The sequence below is a fragment of the Syngnathus typhle genome, linkage group LG8, assembly GCF_033458585.1.
Source record: "Syngnathus typhle isolate RoL2023-S1 ecotype Sweden linkage group LG8, RoL_Styp_1.0, whole genome shotgun sequence".
Classification (NCBI taxonomy): domain Eukaryota; kingdom Metazoa; phylum Chordata; class Actinopteri; order Syngnathiformes; family Syngnathidae; genus Syngnathus; species Syngnathus typhle.
Window position 1 is genome coordinate 4,993,977 of NC_083745.1, and position 12,312 is coordinate 5,006,288.

Consider the following 12,312-nt stretch of genomic DNA (forward strand, 5'->3'; position numbering starts at 1 on the left):
GCCGTTGGAGTGAAGCCTCATTAGGATTCCGGTAGCAAATGCCCGCAGGTTGCCCTGCGCTGGAGGGTGCTTGGAGCGCTTGCCCGATCCCCTGCCATCGCTAACCTCATCTTGGCTCATAAAGGGATTCATTAGGATGAGTTAATGACTTTGTTGCGACTTGCCGACAGTGTCCTCGCTTGACACTGACCTACGGTTCTAACGGCCGCCATTAATGGCACCCTTGAGTCATTTGTGGAAGTTTCCAGTGGTATTCATATAAAAAAAAAAAAAGTGAGTGACATGCTTCAGTAGGAAAATGTTTTGGCCCTCCAGGCCTAAAATCAGTTTCAAAAGCTTCTCAACCAGCACCTCACAGGCAGCGGCAACTAGCAACCCGCTACTCACTATTTGAGCCACAAGTTGAAGTTAGAATTTTTTTTTGTGAGGCATCTTTATTGTTGTGAGAAGACCCTGATTTTCAATGAGGTGGCAGATGTTCACTCAAAAATCCCTCAGTAAGCTTCTAATTTCATGATTCCTTCATGACTCTGGAGTCGAAGGCCTTGTGGCTTTTCAGCCATTCCTAAAATCAATATTTCGACTTAGCCTGAGCGCACGACATTTTCCCACATAGACTACGGTCGGCCTGGGTGGTGTTTGCCGAAGATCACGGTTGCCAACTACAGTGGCCAGAACCGTGCGACAAAAGTCAAAGATCGCCAGCGCCAATAAGACTCCTGAGAACTGCACGTTAACCTTTTGCGGACTTTTGATAACACGAGGTCTCTTGCTTATTTGCTCCGTCCAAAGCAGTTCCCCCGCTTCCGACGTTATGATGTTTGAGGGAATCTCAAGACCGATCGATACCCTCGTTGAAACTGCGCACCGTTTGAAAGCAAACTCTCGGTGGCGATAACATTTCGGTCGCTTCTCTTCCTCGTATGCTTCTTACCCTCAGGGTAGTGGCAACACACCTGACCGCCGTGTGCGTGTGTGTGTTTGCGCGTGCGTGTGATAAACAACTTCACGCTACTTGATAAATAATCCAAGAGAAACACAGCATCCTGACAGAGCTATGAAAGTTTTATGGCCTCTGCTGCGGCGAGCGCCAGACATGAGGCGGGCAGTCGTCGAGAATTCTAATACGGCTCCACTTCTTAACCGTTGGCCGGCTCTCTTTTTTTTCGCTCTCTCTCTCTGTATCCTCAATATACAAAGAGAAGCTTCTGTCTCTGGCCTCTTGTGTTTGTGCTCTGCTTGCAAATTGCTTGGCCGAGATGCAAACACAGCAGCGGGGTGCGAACTTTGACACTCGCTGCGTCGGCGAGCCGGCCGGTTGCTAAGGTGCGCTCGATGTGTTAAAAGAAAAATGAACTCAAGACTACAGAAACGTTCTATCCGCCTAATAAGAATGCAAGCAAATTGATTCGGGGAGCTTTCATAATGCAGCGAGATGTCGAAGTGTTGCAAACAAACCGATTCTGGGATTTTTCATAAGACGTCGGGGTGTTTGGTTTTCGCCTGCAAGTGTCGTGCAATCGTCTTCCCACATTCTTTCTGTCAAACTGATGTTAGGTGGATTCACAACATGCAAACGCCTCACAGGAAGGCCGGAGCTGAGATGCAAAACATCCATCAAGCAGTTTTGCAAGTGCTTGAAAGCCGACTTGTGCTAATCGACCTGCGTTGTAAACACAACACGCTTCTTTCTCCGCAGCGTCCGGCACACTTTGCTTTGGAGGAGCGTTGGTCTTGCAAGTGCGCCTCGTCAAATCCATGCTGGCAGTCGGCGTTGGAGTTGATGCAGTCGATAAAAAGTACTAAATATCTTATACAACTGGAGAAAACACGGCGCCTTTGCTTCACAGAGGCTTCAGGCGGGGGGCGGCGAGCAAAACAACAACTTGCCATTTTTTAGTTTCGAGAGCCGCCGTTGCGCCGTTCGCGAATCAGGCTTTCTCTTATTTCACATACGAGCAATTTCCCAGACACAATATTTGTCTTGCGGCATGTGATGAATCGTGTTGAAGAGGCAGACGTTGGATAGGAAATAATTGGTCCCACTCTGCGCCGCGCCGTTGGGCCTTGTAGCTGCAAAGCGCCGTTCGCACGTGTCCGATGAGTAATGGCGGCGTGGCGGACGAATATTCATCTCTCCTTAACTCCGTCGGAAAGGACCAAGCGCAAATGCATCAACGTGCCAATGGGGTTGACACGCACAAATAAATGCACACACGCATTGACGTCCTTCATTCGGACAGTCTTGACTCTGTGAGCGATGCGATGAGTCACACGCAAAGGGTCGAGCTGGGGTCACATCTCCCCTAAAAAATAAAACTGTAACCTGGTGAATATTTAGAATTTCAGGGGTCCCAAACTACGGGAAATGAAATATCCCCCAACACCAGATTCACCAATGGATGCTAAATTCGGTGGACAGAAAGCATGCCAATATGGAACAGGAAGTCAACCATGTTGCTTTGAAGAAGCCATTTTGAGAGACTTTGACCAGCTCCTACTTGGGAATTCACCACCACGGTGTCTTAAGTTGAATGAGCGTTTCAATGATTTGCCATGAAAAATGACTTGCAACCACACGCAGTGGCAATTTTAATTGGCCAAAGATAGCAGTAGTTGGCTATAATGGTTGTATAATTGCCTTTTGTTACTTTCCAGAAACCAATTTGACAGACTTGTGGCAGGTAAAAGATTGACAGGGAAGCGGCAGAAAGGGCAGTTTAATTCGAGGTCGTCTGCGAAACCTTCACGTGATCAAAAAAATATGCACGCTTCGGATTCAGGTGTCTCGTCTGGGCAAACGAGATTGGATTTATAAAAAGCTTCTCATGGAAACAAACAGTCCCAGCTGGACGTTGTTCATCCTTGTGGTGGCAAAAACATCTTTTCAACATATTTCTTTTTCATTTCGATGGAAGATCACAGCAACATTTGGCCGCAATGTTAATTAATGATTGGCGATGCAACCTTTAGCTGGTGACGCAATTCATTAATCATTTGCCGCGTAGAAAATTACATCAAGTGGACTTTGCTGCTTTAATTTAAACAGCATCCGAGGATGTCATTTCGAAGGACGTGTTTACCCATTGTTCCTAAATAGTCAAAAGGCCTTGATACTACTACTATCTTTTGCCGTGAAAAACAAACAAATAAATAAATAAATACACAAATAAATAAATTGAATGAATGAATGGATGGATGGCTGAATTGATGAATGGATGAATAGATGAATGGATGAATGGATGAATGGATGAATGGATGAATGTCTTTTGGATGAGGAGGAAATGATCATTTCTAATGATTACGTATATTTCATGGCAAACTTTAGAGAAGCGCGACAGGCAACAAATGCTATTTTTCCAGTTCTGTCTTAAATTGATTTTAAATCACTACTTCCTCCCTTATTTTCACAGCGAGAGACGTCGGGTGAGAGCAAGGAGGGTCCTTGTCACCTCTGTCGACACCCTGGCAAAGCAGCATTCTCATTTGCTGATTACTCGGCCACTTCAACATGCTTGGCGGCCTCCTCCCACTCGCCGTCGACAGCCGTCATCTCAGCTCTTGTCTGGCTGGAAAAAAAAAGCGGGACAACATCTGACAGGTTTGTGTGCTAAACATCTTCAACATGCATGTGGATGAAATCACGAGAAGCACCAAATAGTGAATGCATTGTTTTGAGTCAATTTTCTGTGCTTGTCACTTTGCGTAATTGTGCAACATCTGGACAGACTCCTCGTTAAAGCTGCTGTTAAACGCTCCGGAGAAGTAACACAGCCACTTGCCAATAAACGGATTTAAATTAAAGTCAGTCTTTGGGCAACACTTTGGGACCCGGCAAAACATGAGGAGAATCAAAAGCGGATTCCAAACGTCGGCGTAAGTCTTAAAGAGCAACACGGTCATCTCCTGAGCCGCCCGGCTTGGAGATGTTTATCTTCAGCATCCAATCAACATGGCTTCCGCCTCCGCCTGTCAATGTCGCCGTGGCAGCTCCAATCTCCGCCACCTGCCCCCCCCCCAAAAAAATCTAACTTGTCTCTTCTCGTCTCTCCTGAAGAAACGGGTCTCACTGGAAAGGGAGATGCAGATTCTCTCTTTTAAGATTTTAACGTTGCATCCCCAAGAGGGACGTTTTTTTTTCTTCTTGTTTTCAGACACTGATAGCTGCAAATAGGCCACCTCAGAATATTTGTAAACAATAAGAGCCAGGATGCTTCCAGGTGGCAGGAAAGTGACTCCCTCAAACGGTTTAACATCATCATAATTTTCTCCCTGATAAACTATAAAGTATTTAGATTGTCTTGGAGGAATTTAGCAAGACTTACCTTGCTGGCTAACGTCAACTCTACATTGGCTAGCATGAAGAATCCGTGGCAACAAACGGACAGAGCAAGAACTAAGACACAAGCAAACGACAAGTAGAACAAAACAAGCCTCTCGTAAACTACACACGTTTAGAAGGAACAAGATGAATGGGCTTAAGGTAGCAACACGGGACAAAAAAGGCTACCATACGCTAATCAATGACGGCATGTAGGCAATGGTCTGACATCTGTCTACTGGTTTTCCTGCCTGGCTGATTGTCATGGATGTCAGGAGGATCTGCCCAGTCACACTGAAAAAAACAATCAACATGCCAGACAGATAACAGCTCAGCTATCAAGTCAAATTATGGCTGACTTTCCACCATATCTAGTTTTTAAATCCAAAGACCTGTTGAAATGTAAATCACAGCCGGCATTCTGGCTCCCTCAAAAGCAATTTGCCTCACCTACTACTACGGTGGTAAAGGAGATTGCTAAAATCGTCATTCAAGTTGTTTTCCAAGTTTTCCTATTTTTTCTGACATGACATTTGTGTGAATATGTCGTTTGTTATTCAAAGAGCAACCTCAATGAATAGGTTAAAAAAGTGTAGCGGGCTTTATTTATCTTGTTGCTTGTGTGGCATTTTGTGTTGCCATTGTAAGCTAATAGCGTGTTGACAGGAGTGAGACTTAGGTCATTTCCTTTTTGTAAAAGTATTTTACGGCCTTCTGCCACTTCATCCTTCTAAGAACGCACGTTCCGGTTTATCGCGTAATGAGTGTTGTGATGCCGCCTGATTCGTTCTCACTGGGTAAAGACTCCACTCGAATGCTGCCAATGGTTTAACGAAATCGAATCACATTCAAATCATTCTCACTTATTGGAAAAGTTTCGACAAATCCATAATTGAGTTGTCAGCGATGGAAAAGCTAGCGTTTCCTCGTTGCAGAAAATATGATTAAAGTAGAATTAAGTTGGTAATACATCCAGCGAGAAACACTTTGGTAATTATGTTTGCGACGATTGTTAATGTAAGGTTTCCGGTCGCTGTGATTAATTCTTCAATTAGCCAAAAGAAACAGAATTAAACAGCAGAAGCTGGAGAACACGTTTTGAGTGTTATAATTGCTTTCGCATTTGCGCGGTCAGCCACTTTTTCCAGGGAGAGTAAACAAAGTGACTTCGATTGTGATATGCTTTCCAAACGGTGGCCGTGTCGTTTGGAAAAATGAAATTATTTGGAGCGGGGCAATTCGGCGCAGATCTTCCAATCGTATATATCAACGATGGATTTTTTGGTATATTTTGTGCTCATCATTTTTTTTATTATAAAGTAGCCAGACAGTGGGGACAGTATCTGGTGAGCGAAAACCACATGTATCACTCGCACAGTTGGCGAGTTTACACATGTCGAGTACGTTGTTGATTTGAGACTTTTAAAAGAGAATGAGAAGATGACGCAACCCGTAGAAAGATGCTACGTCTCCCGGTGGCATTGGCTCAGCTGATGCAGACAACTTTCTAGTCAAGAAGTCACGCTGCTTTAAACTCATGAAGGTTTCTAAATGTCCACGTGTTGACCTGATTCTACGACAATGGATACTAATGGATGAGTTGTTTATGCTCCTCTCAGCTTGTAACGAGGTAAAATGACGCTCTTTGGATTGCTATTTTACGCCATGACATAATTCATAGTTTAATGGAGAATTTAGCTGCCCGATTTTGACCTGTCTGAATCAATCGGTGCAAATGCAATTAGCTGACGATCAAAGGGACACAGATCATGGAGAAAAAATAAATGACATTTGCCTTTGATTGCATCTGTTCAAAGGGTAACGCTTAAAAAAATCATCGTGTTATTGCCAAATAGAGGCTGTTTAGCTCAATGTTTCCCAAATGCTCAACCCAATAAATAAGCCAGCATTGGCTTTAGATTTTAAGACTTGAGAATGGTCAAAATTGTCATTTTTGACAAAATGTGGCTGCACATCAGTGACTCCCACTCTTGCATTCTCGTGTTGTCTTTGTTGCGGTCATTAGGAACCTGATGAACACACTCAGGCAGATGAGCCCATCGTGTCCCCGGCCGGAAGTCTTTGGCTCTCGGTACCGAGCCACTCGGTCCTCGTAGCTCTCCAGGCACCTTGTGCTCGTGCTCTTGTATACATTCTAAAATCCAGATTTCCATGGCTTGTTGTCCAGATGGATGCCTTGAGGGGCGACTGGCACGCATCGGATCATTCTGTTTCTTGGATTTAGAGACGCGTCCTCTCGCACGTTTGAGTTATGGCCTCATTATTGTGACAATTACGTCTCGCTTTTGCCCGGTAAACGTGCGTATTTCACAATCATCAATAAATGACTGCGCAGGGATTACCTGGGAGTTGTTTTCATTTTGGGCCTTTCAGTTTCAGGTCTTTTTACATTTAAAGAAGGGAAAGGAAACCATTAAAAAATCACTTGAAGTAACAGTCAACTGGGGCAAATCACGAGGCGCCGTCCTGGCAAATTGCCACTTTCGAAGTTTAATGGTCGAGGCTGGGATTTATTTGCCAGTGTCTTGTCAGACGTATAGTGCCACGGAGGATTCGTGGTTTGCTTGTCTGCCTCACGATTCCGACGTTTGGGCTTGAATCTTTCCTTTTAGAGCACCGGTGTTAAACTCAAGGCCCGGGGGCCAGATACGGCCCGCTAAATCATTTTATGTGGCCCGCAAAGACAAATTGGGCATCAAATTCGTGTGTCATTACTAGAATTGCAAATTGTCTTCATTTTTAATAATATTTTTATTAATTTTTAATATTTGACCAGTTTTTACTCGTCTGATTTGAAAACGACTTATTTGTCAGTTTGTTTTGTAGCTTTTACTGTATATATGAGGTGCTCGTACATTTATTGGGGTTGACAGTCATAATGGCCCTCGGAAAGAAGCTATGACTACAATGGGGCCCGCGAAAAAAAATAGTTTGACACCCCTGTTTCAGAGGTTACAGTGGAGGTGCAACGATTAATTGATTATTCGACAAATAATCGGTTATAAATAATAATTCTAATCATATGTTTTAAAACTAACTCTGGTGTCTTATTATCACATTAGTGCTACGGAAGACATCTGGAAGTTGGCCGCGAGGCGTTTTCCCGCCGTCCGAAGCACATAAAACTCAAAGCCATTATGTGCACCAGATGGAATTACATTTTGCATTTGAAACGCCATTAAATACAGAGTGGCATAATATTAGGCTTCCATTTACACGGGCTGCCATGACTTTGGGTAATAACTTAACTTTGGATTAGCTTCCGCCGCGAACCGTGTCGGATGTTAATAAGCTAATGTACAACATGGTGCCAGCATCCTTGTTTAATGGCGTCGCATCTTCCACCTTGACGTTTCATCGTATCCTAATTAAATTTTCAACTCATTAGCCTCACAACAAAATTTTATTTTTTAAGTCAGGCTGAATAGTGTCCAAAAAGAAGAGAAAACAATTGTGCTTGTTTTCCCCATTTGTTTTTCTCTGGCCGCTACCCAGAAAAAAATCTTCCTTCCTGTTCATTTATTAGCTGCATTCTCATAATTACCAACGCCTTAATGCTACCATACGAAAAAAGCAATTTAGGTAGGCGTAGAAGTGTATGATATTATTTGATGCAAAAAAGCTGTTGAGAGAAGTGCGGCGCTGCCCGGCGAGCTTAAGAGATTTCAGCGAATGTAAAGTGGAAAAGAGTGGGGAGGACTAACGAGGAGGGCTAATCAGGAGAATGGATTGACTGTCTGGAACTCAGCTATCCAGCGCTCCGCACTACCAGCCTCCAAAAAAAGGCAGGAGAAACACAAACTGCCTCTTCAGTGTCACCATGGAAACGAGCCACCGTGTTTTACTTTTATTTCATTAAAAGTTTTTTTTTTTTGTTGTTGTATTCCCACTGGAGTCTTTTGAACTGTACGCCCTAATCCGGTCAGATAAAAAAGTAGTGCCTTGGCGCCCAGCTTGTTGCATGTCAGTCTGTGTTAAATTGCATTAAACCAAATTCTCTTTACCTAATGTTTGGGCCAATTCCAATTTCTGATGCGGAATATTTGCGACTTGGAAGCACAGCTGGAGTTAAACGTCATACTTGGACGATTACTTCTTTTGTTTAAAAGGACAGCGCGATTTACGCCGTAACGCTAGGTTCTTATTTTTGGGCGTACGAGACACAATGCAAAAACGATTCCGGTCATGTTCTTTATATCGATCTCTTCAACCCATTGGTTGTATGACAACAAGCCCTATCCTTCAACATAAGTACAGTTTCAACGCATGTTTAAGTGGTTACGTCAGTGCCTCCCCAGTCATGAACCTCACCGCACGTCATTGGCGTACAAAGCCGTATGCAGGCAATTAAAAGCATTCAAAAGGGCTGAAAAAAATCCAGGGACAGAAAGAGAGCAACAAAATGAAAAGAGAAGATCCTGGGCCATGTCCTTGTCTGTTCTTCTGCTTTATCCTCCCCACTTCATCGGTGCTGTGGCCATGCAGGACGTGTTCAGGGCAGTCAGGCAGACAGTATATTCAATTGATTAAGCACAAAACTTGCTAAAGCAATGGGTTCATCTTTTTCTTTTCTTTTTTAATTTGTTCTTCAGCTGCCAAGGACAAAAATGGCAACATTCAGCCATTTTGATGGAAGGCGGAAGCCCTTGAACTAGAAATGTTGTTATTTTTCCCCTTCGCTACTTTGAAAAGATTTCCAAATGTTTTAAAATATCTGTGATGTCCTTTCATGAAAATACAGCAAGTATAAAGAATGATTCCATCTTTATACAAACTAGCCACATTTGTTTTCAATCAGCACTACCCATAAAAGCAACCAGCCAGGCGCTCCTGAAAATAAATGATCGGTATACAAGTAATTTTATACTTTATTTTATATCAAATGTTTCTATAAACAATTGTACAAAGTAATCAAATAATTTGGGGAAAAATGCTGAAGAATACTTTGTAGCTTCTTCCGTACCTCATTTCAGGGGGGTGATAAGGTGTCCAATGACAGCAAAAGGGTGCTGACATCAGAGCCTTGGGGAACACCAGTGGCGATTAGCTATCATAATACGAACCTTGATTTTTATTTGAACTTCATTTGAACTTTTCTAAACTTTTCATGTCTAACTGTTGAGTCTTTCAGTACTTCTTGCACCACTTGCTATTTAATCTAAAATGAACGTATTGATTTTTGTTTAAATTATTATTGACACAACCTTTGTGGTTTTAATGTGTACCCTGCTTTTTGCCCAAAGTCAGCTGGGATAGGCTCCGGCTCACCTATTACCCTAATGAGGATAAGTGGTAGAGAAAATGGATGGATGGAAGGGCTAATAAAGCCAATTAGATTGAAATGAATGGAAATGACCGTAGAGTGAGGTCAGGATTTCTAAAATATGAAGCAGACATGGAAAAAAAAAACAATGAAGTAGTTCATATAATTCAAGGCCTGATGGGCTTTGGTTGCTTAGCAATAATCCCAAACGAGGACGCACTCTGACTTGTTTCAAAATTGCCCGTCGGCCAGCGTTAATGGCCTCCGGCGGCTCACCACGGAACCACGTTGCACAAATCATTTCTCTTGGCAAACATGAGGAACCAAATGGGTGACACAGACAGATGAGTGAGTGTGACAGGCTTGACAGCTTACAATGCAGATGCACCGCTAGCTGCTGAAAATAGAGGCAGCGGCGGCATTGTTAGAAGCAATGTTTTTATATGTGACACCTATGCCATCTTGCCTCAATTTGGGCGTGTGGCTTCTCTAAACACAGCAAGTCTGTGTTCTCTAACAATGACGAGCTGAGTCAGACTATCATCCGCCACCTAACGAGACACGAGATCGGAATTATTAACTTTACAGTGACTGGTTTGAATTTTCTAAAGTCAGCTGTGAGCGCAACCACAATGGCACAGTTAAGTGAATTGCAATAACAATCGAAGTATTCTTATCTGCTCTAGTCTCAACAACCGGAACGTCTCCAACCAATTTACAAGCTCGGCTCATCTGTTTAATTTTTCATCAGTTTTCAGCCCATATGCAGACGGGTATGTCACACAGCCCCCCCAAAACACCATCTGTCTGATGTTATGTTGGTCGGAATTGCTTAAAAAAATAGCCAATTAGTGACACTGCACAGAACACACACACACACACTACATTACGTTGAACTCAAACATCTTCAACACTTCATATGAGATAATTTTTTGAACAATGGTGAATCAAGTTGGCAAAATTCAGTTATACAATAATATAGTACTATACATAATAATAATATATGTTTATTAATATATTTATTTATGAATACAATTATAAATACATTTACAATATATGTTAAAAGAGATATTATGTCAACACTACAACTATGGCAACAGTTGCACTTTGTTTTTTTACTCTTGCACTTCTTTCCTGTCATTCTCCATGCAGAGCGTTCTTCTGTTCTGTCTGTATTTAATTAACAGCCATGCTGCTACTGGATGCCGGGTCGCTCCTCTTAGTGATGATTTATTCATTTACAATAGAAAATATATAGAAAGTACTTTTTCTTTTACCAAGCGCATAGAAAGTTCATCTGCATGTGTGTGCAAAAAAGCAAAAGTTTCGCACAAAAGTTCTCTTTTGTCTCCCACCGCAAAATTCCTCACGATTGTCGATCGTTGGCGGAGCCCTGCGCTAAACGGGATTCGGCTTGCGTTTATTTTTGGATGGCAACAACTTGAACTCTTGAGCAGCTGTGAGGAGCAGATGGATGTGATCATTTTGGCAGCCAAACATGCTGACAATCAACCCAATTTTTACACCGAACGTCCAAATATTTTCAATAAACAATCCACCGCTTCTCCTTTGGCTCGTGTGACTCAAGTACAAGACTGGGATTTGATGGGATGTTTTTTGGAATAATCCCATTTGAGTTGGATTTACGCGCTTTCTCAATACACGGGCCGTGATACGATTCCAGGATCAAAACCGATTTTCCGATTCCCAATTGGTTTTCGTCTCACGCCCCTAGATGGCACAGTTCTAAGCCCGGAATTGTGTCATTCCTGGACTTGAAGCATTTGGTGATGTTTTTCGGTCTTAGTTCAATTTAAGGACATGTTTACATGAGGCTTGTAACATCTGCTGCTGTTGTTTGAAGAATTCATAAAAATGCCTAAAAATCCAATTCAGCAGCTAGTAAGAATTTATGCACGTGCAATCAAACAAGCGCTTTGACTAGAAACCAAAAGTAAAATCTTCCGCTACTTTTGTCTTTAAACTCCGCCGATGAGATGAATGCCTTTGCGTGTTCTATCTGCTGATGTTGCAAGAAAAGTGCAATCGTCGTTACTTACTTGGCCCAAGCAAGCGGCTCATTAGCCGGCTGTAATTTAAAAGCAATAGTTGGATTATAATTATGCTGCTCCAAGGCACATCAGGTGGAGAGTGGACATCTCGCGCATAACTTTTAGAAGCTCTGCTGCAAAAAATAAAATATGAATTCTAGCTGTGTTGTGTTCATATCGTTCCGTGGAAAGTATTTGAAAATCTTCAAGTGAGGCCGGGCGTTTGGTCCCCGACGGTGCTCGGCCTTTTAATGTGTTGCCTCTCGGCGGCAGATCGCCGCTTTTCAAGATCATTATGTCGGAGTTATCGTCGCGGCTGTCTCTCCGTTTGAGTCAGGGTTGCATGTCTGTGGAGCTTGATTCTGAGCTCACTTTGGCGGCCCAGAATACGGCGTTTTAACGAGGCGCGGCGTTACAATTTTGACGAGGGCCGTAAAAATGCAGGGAATTAGCTAACTTGAACATAAGCGCCCGTTAAACGGCTTCGACCCCCTTGAGGAATTTGACAAACTATTTTCTATTGTGTTAGGCAGCTGCAGCTGATGCAAAAATCCATACCAAAAAATGTACCTGATTGTTTGAATTTATGGTTTAGTTAAGTTACAATAAGGTTAATTTTACGGTTCTGCTAGTATTGGAGGTTAAGCTTTGTTTAT